Source organism: Brassica napus, chromosome C2 (genome assembly GCF_020379485.1).
Source record: "Brassica napus cultivar Da-Ae chromosome C2, Da-Ae, whole genome shotgun sequence".
In the NCBI taxonomy this organism is placed as follows: Eukaryota; Viridiplantae; Streptophyta; class Magnoliopsida; order Brassicales; family Brassicaceae; genus Brassica; species Brassica napus.
In genome coordinates this window covers 19248744-19259835 of record NC_063445.1, presented here as the reverse complement: position 1 = coordinate 19259835, position 11092 = coordinate 19248744, and the positions used below count along the sequence as shown (strand labels likewise).

The 11092-nt window shown below is 34.6% G+C and overlaps 1 non-coding gene across 1 annotated transcript; it reads left to right on the top strand.

Annotated features, from left to right (window-relative positions):
* The first annotated feature begins 5947 nt into the window (after positions 1–5947).
* On the top strand, positions 5948–11056 carry LOC106422637. The gene is made up of 6 exons (XR_007319035.1): positions 5948–9309; positions 9406–9796; positions 9881–10127; positions 10214–10447; positions 10590–10892; positions 10980–11056. It is a non-coding gene; the product is annotated as an uncharacterized LOC106422637 (transcript).
* Positions 11057–11092: the final 36 nt, after the last annotated feature.

The following is an 11092-nucleotide window of genomic DNA, read 5'->3' as shown; positions in this document are numbered from 1 at the left end:
TTTCCGTCAAAAAACAAAAATTGTGTTTTTTTCCGCCAAAACCTAATTTGAGTTTTTTCCACCAAAACCACAAAATCAAGTTTTCCCGCCAAAACCGCAAAATCGAGTTTTCCCGCAAAAACCGCAAAATCGAGTTTTCCTGCAAAAACCGGTAAATCGAGTTTTCCCGCCAAAACCGTAAAAACGAGTTTTCCCGCCAAAACCGTAAAAACGAGTTTTCCCGCCAAAACCGCAAAAACGAGTTTTCCCGCCAAAACTACAAAATCGTGTTTTCCCGCCGAAACAGTAAAAACGAGTTTTCCGCCGAAACCGGCAAATCGGGTTTTCCTGCCGAAACCACAAAATCGAGTTTTTCCGCCGAAACCGCAAAATCGAGTTTTTTCCGCCAAAACTAAAACCGCAATATCGAGTTTTCCCTCCAAAACCGGCAAATCGAGTTTTCCCGCCAAAACCGTGAAATTGAGTTTTACGGGTTTTCCAGAAAAACTTAATTTTACGTTTTCACGGGAAAATTCGATTTTGAGGTTTTGGCGGAAAATTTTGTTGTTTAGTTTTTGGCGAGAAAACTCGACTTTAAGTTTTTTTTAGTGAAAAACATTATTAAATATTGTATAATAGTTGTGTGAATCAAAATAAAAGGGTTAGAATTTAAACCCTGGTCCTATTAGGGTCAACCCTGTTTAAACCCTGTTTAAAAAAATGAAGGTTAGGGTTATAAATGGGTTTGCAGGGTTAGCCCTAACCCTGTTAGGTTGAGCCCATATTAACATCCCTACAAATAAGCGATATCCCAAGCCAGAACACATATGTTAGCAGCATCCAGAGAGAGTATGAGACTCAAAGTGAATCACAATCACAAATGAGCGAGATACCAGACATCTCAAGCCGGAGCACAAATGTTAGCAGCAGGCAGACAAAGTACGGAACTCTTAGCTAGGGATGTTAACTACAGGGTTAGGGCTCAGCCCTCTTTTGTTTATTATAAGCCCAGCCCTATTTTAACCCAACCCTATTTTGACCCTATTATAATCAAGGGTTAGGACTGGTACCAGGGTTAACTCATTTAATTGAAAAAAATATTTCATTTATTTTTGTTCTTAAATTTTAAAGATAAAACTAGAAAAATTAAGATATCATAGGATTCTTTCCTCTAATTTGTTGAGCATCAAAATCAAAAGTTTTCCTCCCAAAATCGCAAAATCGAGTTTTTGCTCCACAACTAAGAATAAAATTTTTCCGTCAAAAAAAAATTGTGTTTTTTTCCGCCAAAACCTAATTTGAGTTTTTCCACCAAAACCACAAAATCAAGTTTTCCCGCCAAAACCGCAAAATCGAATTTTCCCGCAAAAACCGCAAAAACCGCAAAATCGAGTTTTCCTGTCAAAACTGGCAAATCAAGTTTTCCCGCCAAAACTGTAAAATCGCGTTTTCCCGCCAAAACAGCAAAATCAAGTTTTCCGCCGAAACCGGCAAATCGGATTTTCCCGCAGAAACCGTAAAATCTAGTTTTTCCGCCAAAACCGCAAAATCGAGTTTTCCCGCCCAAACCGCAAAATCGAGTTTTCCCGCCAAAACCACAAAAACGAGTTTTTCCGCCGAAACCGGCAAATCGAGTTTTTCCGCCGAAACCGGCAAATCGAGTTTTTCCGCCGAAACCGGCAAATCGAGTTTTCCCGCCGAAAACTACAAAATCGTGTTTTTCCGCCGAAACAGCAAAAACGAGTTTTCCGCCGAAACCGACAAATCAGGTTTTCCCGCCAAAACTGCAAAATCAAGTTTTTCCGCTGAAACCGCAAAATCGAGTTTTTCCGCTGAAACCGCAAAATCGAGTTTTTCCGCCAAAACTAAAACCGCAAAATCGAGTTTTCCCTACAAAACCGGCAAATCGAGTTTTCCCGCCAAAACCGTGAAATTGAGTTTTACGGGTTTTCCAAAAAAACTTAATTTAATTTTACGTTTTCACGGGAAAATTCGATTTTGAGGTTTTGGCGAAAAACTCGATTTTGATTTTTTGGCGGGAAAACTCGATTTCGAAGTTTTGACGAAAAACTCGATTTTGCGTTTTTGGAAGGAAAACTCGATTTTGTTGTTTTAGTTGAAAACTCGATTTTGCGGTTTCGACGGAAAATTTCGTTGTTCAGTTTTTGGCGAGAAAACTCTACTTTAAGTTTTTTTTTGATGAAAAACATTTGAAATTGTTCAGTTTTTGGCGAGAAAACTCTACTGTAAGTTTTTTTTGATGAAAAACATTATTAAATATTGTATAATAGTTGTGTGAATCAAAATAAAAGGGTTAAAATTTAAACCCTGGTCCTATTAGAGCCAACCCTATTTAAACCCTGTTTAAAAAATGAGGGCTAGGGTTACAAATGGGTTTGCAGGGTTAGGGCTAACCCTGTCACGTTGAGCCCATATTAACATCCCTACTCTTAGCGAATCCTTGTCAATGTTACCACAGGTGACACAGTTCATGGAGCCTCCATACCAGGCATTCATCTGCCCGTTGACCAAAGAAATAATGGAAGATCCGGTCACCAACCTGCGAAAGACAAGCAGTAACAGAGTGGTTTGGCAAATTTGGAGTCTCCGACGAGATTAGCTGTCCGGTTACAGGGCAAAAGTTGACAACCGGATTAAGTTCTAATCTTGTCTTGAAAACCATCATTCAGGAATGGAAAGTGCGAAACGAGGCAGCAAGAATCAAGGTGGCTCACGGATCTTTATCCTTAGGCGGTTCAGAAAGTTGGTTATTGATGCATTAAGGGATCAGCAAATGACCTGTGAAGGGAAAGAGTACAACAAGGTAAAAGTCCGTGAAGCTGGGATCATTCAGTTGCTTGATAGATACCTCACGTACACAAGTAAAGATGTGAGGTATGAACTGCTACAATTGTTAAAGACACTAGCAGACGAAGACACTGATGAAGGAAAGGTTCGATCTCTTTCATTTACCTATTACGCAAGAACACTATCTTACATGACAAACACTTGTCAAATTTACACACTACTTAAACTTGCATCTTAGACACAGCTACTTCTTGTTTCAATATTTTTTTTAATATCTCAAAGTTATCTTACAGGAAATGATTGTGAATACGTTAACAATGTCATGCATAATCAAATTTTTGGGAAGCAGTCACCAGACTGTAAGACATGCAGCACTAGCCTTACTGCTTGAGCTTTCAAAATCTCAACATGCATGTAAGAAGATTGGGAATGCTACAGGAGCAATATTGATGTTAGTTACCTCAAAGTATAACGAAGAGTCGGATGCCTTTGCGTCTGAAGCAGCAGACCAAATCTTAAGAAATCTAGAGAAGTTCCCTCACAATATCAAGCAAATGGCAGAGAGTGGGCTCTTGGAACCTCTTCTCATTCATCTAGCACAAGGTAATGAAGCCATTGTGCTATAAAAGCATAACCTGCAATGAAATGATCAACAATTAATGATGTTAATGTATCCGTTTACGCATGCATGCAGGGAGTGAAGAGACGCAAGTGATGATGGCTGCATACCTTGTAGAAATTGATATTGGTCATGAGAAGAAAACTAATGTAGCTGAGAAGGCTTGCCCTGCGCTCTTCGGGCTGGTGCAAAGTGAAAACACCGAGGCTAGAAGAGCTGCTTTCAAAGCTCTTGCTCATATTTCATTGTATCACCCCAACAAGCAAATACTGCTTTCCTCTCTCACTACCTCAAGATGTTTCATCTATGAATGAAGCTTGTAATGAACTATATAAAAGGTAGGTAATTGGGGTATTGTAAATGGGATAACCTGAAATAGTAAGTGGATTGTAATTTAGTAATATTTTGTGTGGAACGAAAAAGAGATAGCTGAAATGGACCAAAAGGAAGTTAGGTGCTGAGAGACACAAAAGGTGAACTCAGATACTGGACCAGCTCGATTTCCACTACATTTCTTTCGGATGGTAATGAGATTTTGAAAACATATAAATCTTAAAGAATCAGAAAAAGAAGAAAAAGAACGAGCAATCAAATTATGATTTCATAGTTTCATATTGCAATTGTGGATACTGCCAAAACCTTGTTATAGGAATCCATTGGTGCAAGTTTTTGCCAATCAGAACATGGATTAATGTTCTTTATAATCCACTTCCTGAAATACAAATGACAATGCAATTGAAAAAGTGCATATGCATATAGTAACCATTTGTATACCAAATTCTTTTGCGTATTGCAAAGTTAATTCTGGCAACGATAATGTCTAAGTATTAGTTTGAATTGTAATTCAAGAAACAAAATTGTATTACCAGACATATAAGAGAAATTTCCACAAAATAAATAAAGTGTGATCTATAGAAGCTTCGTCTAAAAACATAATGAATTTGAGATTTTACTAAAAGTATAATAATATTTTGAAGAAATTTATGTTATACTGAAAATGACGAAAAAAATACACATAATCGATAAGGAATCGGTCTAATGGTTAAAACTCATGCACTGTGAAATAGAGATCTTAAAATTACATTTTCATGTTCATTAGGGATGTCCTACTCTTCAAAAGAGAAGTAAATTATTGATATGTGTGCTTTACAGGATATATGGATTTATCAGTTTCTATATTTTCCTAGTCATTCAAAATACTGTACAAACATATATGCTATAATATCTATACAATTAGCTGAATGTCTTTTGGATTACTAGACAAACATTCCATTTTGTAATATCATAAAGCATAATTTCGCATTCTAGGTTCCATAGTGGGAAAATGTAACTAAAGTATGAGGTAATATGTATACAAGTATTATGAGACTTCAAAGTGTTCGGCGAGGGAACAAATATTTCATTTGGTTGTTGTTGCATGCGTTTCCATTTTCCAATAACCATCCATTGTAATCTACATATCAATTTATATTCCATACTTTTCATATTATAATCATTTGTGTTTGGTAGTTTATTATGAGCATTATGAAATTTTCTATCTGATATTGTTGTAGGTATCATATTATAATCAGAAACAAACCCGCGCATTCGCGCGAGCAATTATTTTTTTTTGAAAATTTAAAATATTCTATATTAATAAAATGTGTTTATATCTATTTTTACTTAACAAAAAATGTTTATTTTTGTTTCTTTTACATTACATATTTGTTAACTATTTTAATCATACAAAAATTATGCCAAATATATTATCAGTACAAAAATATCAATTTGAATTAAAATAATTTATTTATATTTTGTTTTAGAATACCAATCAATATTACAGAAAACAAAGACCAAAATAAAATATTGACTATATTTAAAATATAACATTACATAATTTTTATGATTGTGATAGGAATGTTCAATCCGGTAAAACCGAACCAACTAAAATCAAACCAAACCAAAATAGAGAAAGTGGTTTGGATTTGGTAGTACCGAATATTACCGAATTGATATAATTTTTAAAAAACTGCGGTATATGGATATGGTTTGATATATAAATTGTTCAAACCGAAATAAAATGATCAATTAAAATATTGTGGTATAATTATTGATATGATCCTCATACTTAAAAAGTTGATTTTAGAGTATCATAGTCTCATTTCTTTATTTTGATACTTTAATTTTGTAATCAAAAGTTTTGTTGCTATTGGAAAATTAAATTTTTTTTTGGCCATTTTTATCTTGGTCTTCGTTCTTCTCATATGTTTTAGTTTGATCTTACTTGACTTCTCTATTATCGGTATGTTTTAGTTTGATCAACCCTTCTAGTATGATAACTCTGTTATTTCAAGTAGTACTTCTATTAATGTATTTGAAAAGAAGAGATCTATGTTATCACAAACTCAAATGATACATTTAGAGGTTTTAGAAAAGTTACCCTTAATCATCCATACTATTGCAGTTACGTTCTTGCATCTACAAGTTTAAAAAAATTAAGTGCCATGAACAACAAAATGTTCACGGACAGTGTTAAAACGAATACAATTATTATAGGACGTTGTTTCAATTTTTATACCCCGGACATTTTTTATGGTTTTGAGGAATATCCCGATAATGTAGGAGTGAGCAGATATAGAGATTCAAGAAAGAAAGAAACAGAGATAGGATGAAGAGACAATATATAATTTTTTTTATAAGTTTCAGTAAGATGTGGTCGAATGGTTAACTTTCTAAAAAATATACACCTATTTTATTATGAAAAGGTTCAAGGAAAGAGTTTAATGAAAGGATTTAATGGTTAATTTTTGAAAATATACTTCTTTAATGAATAAACATGTCTTGCTCAAGTGGATGATTTTTTTTTTAAGTTTCTATTATGAAAGGTTTCACTGATTTTTTTTTTTTTTTCAACGGTTTCACTGATTAAGTTTATGAAAATATAAAACTTTTCAATTATAAAAGGGTTCAATAGTTAAGTTTTTGGAAATATGCAACTCTTCAAAGAATAAACATGTCTTTTGATTAAGTGAAACTATAATATCATACTAAGGAAATGAAATCATGACCATTAGATTATTATAGATTAGGAACAAACTCCAATGTTGGATGTTAATTAATTATTTTCTCTATGAAAAAATGATGATATCAACGGTTAAAAAAAGACAGGTTTACTATTATATACAATTGTTTTATTATAGATTAATAATTTATATATATATACCCCTTTGTACATATAAACCAAATAATATAAGATTTTGGTTGTAATAAGTTATGCTATATATATATATATTATTAATAATTTTACTGAAATCATATATTTACATATTATTTTCAGAAACATTTAATTTAAAAAATCCTATATAGAATGGTGATATAAGAAAACTTAAAAGTGAGTTCCCCCATATTATAACCCAAAAATACGAAATTAAATTAACTTAATTTTAGAAAAAAAATGATGGGTGCAAAATATTATGTAACGGAAATAGAGTACAAAATATATGTTTCATAGAATTCTCCGCGATAGAAGATAGTCTTTTTAAGAACAATATAGAATAATCATAAAATAAAGTAACCATTGTAAGAGAAGAATTTATTTTAACGAACATATGCCTTATATATATATATATATTTGTAAAACTTACATATATAGTTCACGTGTAAATATTAATCTAAACCAGTAAAAACTAAAAAATAGATTTCCTCGTGTAGAGAGGAGAATATTAGAAACCGTCATCTTCTCTGACGGCGAAATAAGAGCCAACAGGCACCAAACCTTTTCCACGTGATTATTGCAAAAAAAAAAAGAATAATCTCTCATTGATGTTTCTCGTGTATCGTTCATCTTTTGATGAAGAATCGATTTTTTTCTTCTTTATATCGTCTACCGTTTAGTCTACCGTATGTTTCTCATGTTTTTATCGATGGCTTTTTTATGCTGTTGGTGATCTCATTAATCCCATCATATCTCTCTTGGGTTATCAACAAACATATGATCAAAAACAAAAAGCTGTTAATTGATTCATACTTTTTTCTCCTTTTGGGTGCAAAATGTACTGGGAAGTGTACTTCGATGACTCACAACTTTTTTGGCTTTTTTTTTGTTCACTTCATCTAAAAAGATATCGATTGAAACCGCTATAGCCACCGTAAGTGACGCAGAAAATTGCCACCGTAAGTGACGCAGAAAACTTGTAGATTGTAGGACATAAAATTGAATGGGGGTAAGAGCAATGGCAAAAGAATGTAACAAAGATAATATATAAATTTTGTAAGAAATTTTATTTTGAAAGGGTTGTGTCTTTTGGTTTCAAAAAAAATGAGAAAGAGTCGTGTCTTTTGAGAAGCAACGATTCAAAAATGAAATATTAAGACATACCGTTGAAAGCGGTAGCTGATGATGATATACATTAATACTAAAAGTTTTAGTCTAAAACCCACCCATTAAATTTCATAAGGAAGCAATCTCTTTTTTTCTTTCTAATCTTCTTCAAGAAGATTAAAGAAGATTATGCACTGTCAATTTAGAGGAAGCAATCTACACTATTCAAAAGAAAGTAATAAAGATATAAAATATAATTTTGTTAAGAAATTTTATTTTGAAAGGAATGTGTCTTTTGGTGTTTAAAAAAAATGAGAAAGGGACGTGTACATACACAACTTTTCTCGGGATGTTTCTGAAGTGTTCCGTACAAGAGACGGCTGACGTGTACCGTGCATCATATGTAAAAATAGGCAACGTAGGTATACATATATTGTTTAGAGAGGTGTGACCAGGCCCGGTCCTCTGGGTAGGCGATAGAAGCGGTGGCGTGGAGCACAAAATCTTTATCCAGTTTTTTTTCAAAGCTAAATTTGTCCATTTAAGAAGAAATTTTTTTATCCAGCTGATTAATGTTTGTATTTTAGTTTTGATTAGGGCACTGAACACTCATGGACCGGCGCTGGGTGTGACTGAAGGGTTGTGTTGTTTATGAATGCAATGATTCAGAAAAAGATGCCTAATATGAAGGGTTGTGTTGTTTGAGATTGAAACGATTCGGGAAAGATGCCAAATACGACTATTTGTGATGACGTAAGCTATTTACAGGGAGATTGAAGATGTCATCAATTTGCTATTATATATAGATTTGTGTTTGGTACTTTTCATATTATAATCATTGGAAGGCCGCTGTTGGCTGCATTCACTGTATTTTTTCTTTATTGATCCTATGTTTTCTTTATTGACCCTATGTATCTCATATTCTTTCTGGCAAACTAAAAATCGCATTCATCTCGTGTTCCACAATTGACTTTTAGGATCTTCTAACTTGATTTTGTTAGTTTTGTTAACATGATATTCATTATTTATTGTTTTTGAAAAAAAAGACTTACACATCAACGTATTTTATTTGTACAATATGTTATTTTTTTATTAGATGGAAAAATAAGTCAAATTGAAAGTTTTTAAGATACAACTGCCACTTTAAAAGTTTGAAGTACTAACCGAAAAACTTCAACATTTAAAATGTTAGTAGATGTCAATTTAAAGATTTTTTTTATGCGTTTCGCAAATTAAGAATAAGATTTGTCATAACAAAAAGTAAATATTACAAAAAGGTGGTGGACTATCCGATTTCATAGTTTGATGTATATATACGGAAGCCCTAGAACCAAAGGAGGAGTTGTGTGTGTGATTTGTTAAAAAGGTGTTCACAGAATGAAGGCGACGGCTAACATAGCGGTGTGGTGGGACATGAAGGACTGTCCGATTCCGGAGGGTTATGAGGCTGGTCAGGTCCGATCGAGTTTAGAAGCAGCGTTCAAGGAACAAGGCTACTCTGGCCCTGTCTCCATCACTGCCTATGGCGACCAAACACAAACCCCTGATCACATACTGAAAGGGCTCTTATCCACTGGAGTCTCTGTAGCACATACCAAATCCGGTTGGTTATTTATCTCTACAACTTTATATATATATATTATAGTATGTTTATTAGTTTGGATATGACTAATTAAAAGAAAGAAAAAAACTGAAACAGAGAGCACATCCTACTTCATGTATGAGGATTTGGTGAAATGGCGACGTCTGAATCCTCCTCCTGCTACAATGATGATCATATCAGATCAGGTGGGAGATAAATCCACCTGGGATCTGGTCCGGCTACAGCAACGGACCCTACACAACTTTTTCTGGCTTATTCAGTTGAGCCAGAATATATGGTTCTCTCCATTAGTGAACAGTGGTGCTGGAAAAAATTACTAAGCAGCTCACCACCTGCTGCTGGTGTTCAGGGTGGTGCCATGTTTTATTGCAAATCGTGCAATTACAATAGTGGATACCTGAAGAAATTCAGGAAGCATCTCTCTGAGTTACAGTCATTCACGGGAAGTAAGCATCCTCTCTCTCTCTCTCTTTCTTTCTCTTTGCGTGTATCATTGCATTATCTAACTATTCCCACTCCTGCGCAGGAGTATGTGAACCCTACGGACCACAAACTCATACGTTACACGGAGGATTGGGGAAGAAACTACAAGGCGACGCCTGAATTTGCCACAGCTAAAATACAGGTGTGGTGGGACTTGTTTGACTGTCCGATACCCCAAGGTTATGATGCTCGTCAGGTCCGTCCGAGTATAGAAGCGGCAGTCAAGGAACTTGGCTACTATGGTCCTGTCTCCATCACTGCCTATGGCGACCATAAACATACTCCCCTACAAGCTCTCTCTTCCACTGGTGTCGATATTGCACATACCGTTAGCGGTTAGCTGCTTCCTTTGAATTTAATTTGTAGGGTTTAAATATTTCTACCCTCACTGAAATGCTTTTTATTGTTTGATGATATATAGATGTCACATACTCGCGAATGTTTAGCGATATGTTGGAATGGCATCGTAATAATCCTCCTCAAACAGCTGCTATAATCATGCTCATATCGGATAATGTGGAGATCTTGGATTGTGGTCTTGTCGGGCTACTACAAGAGAATAATTACAACTTTTTTCTGGCTTATTCGTTTAGGCCTTACAAAATGTCATACCTGCTCACTTCTGCTGAATGGCTCTGGGAAAGCATACTTTCAGGTCCTCTCACATCCACTTCTGTTAATTATTTTTCATGCTCGTGTAATTATTTTTTCTGTGCATGTTCTTCATCACTCTTCTGTCTGTCTCCAAGCTTACTTGCGTTTTTTTATTTTTTTTTGTTACATTCCCACTTCTTCAGGGGAAAAAAGACTACTTCAGAACTGCAGCAGCAGTGGAAGTGGGAACGATCAATCTACTGTTGGGATTCTCTTTAAGATAACTTGATTACTAGGTTAAGAGTAATCCTATGTGAGATAGGATTAGGAAGTGCTTTGCCTAATGAGTTTAGAAAATTATATTATCTATATAAAGAGATGCAAGAGTGTTGCAGCCTTGAGTTTTGCCTAATGAGTTCTATTGCAGATTGTGTGTCGGCTTTAATACCAAAAGCATTGATAAGTTCAGGGCTCATCTCTCAAGTGATGAAGAACATGCACAAGAAGTAAGCATGCTTAACTTTTTCTATCTTCTTTGTTTGTCCAAACTATTTGAGCAATTAAGAACCCTGCTTAACTTTATCCACTCGCAGGAAAATGAAATTCGTGAGCAGATGGTTTTATCAGGTGAGAACGAGAGGCTGTGTCAATTAGCTGAGTACGATCGACATCATTTGCCTAGGCAAGTTCTTTTCTTTCTTAATTA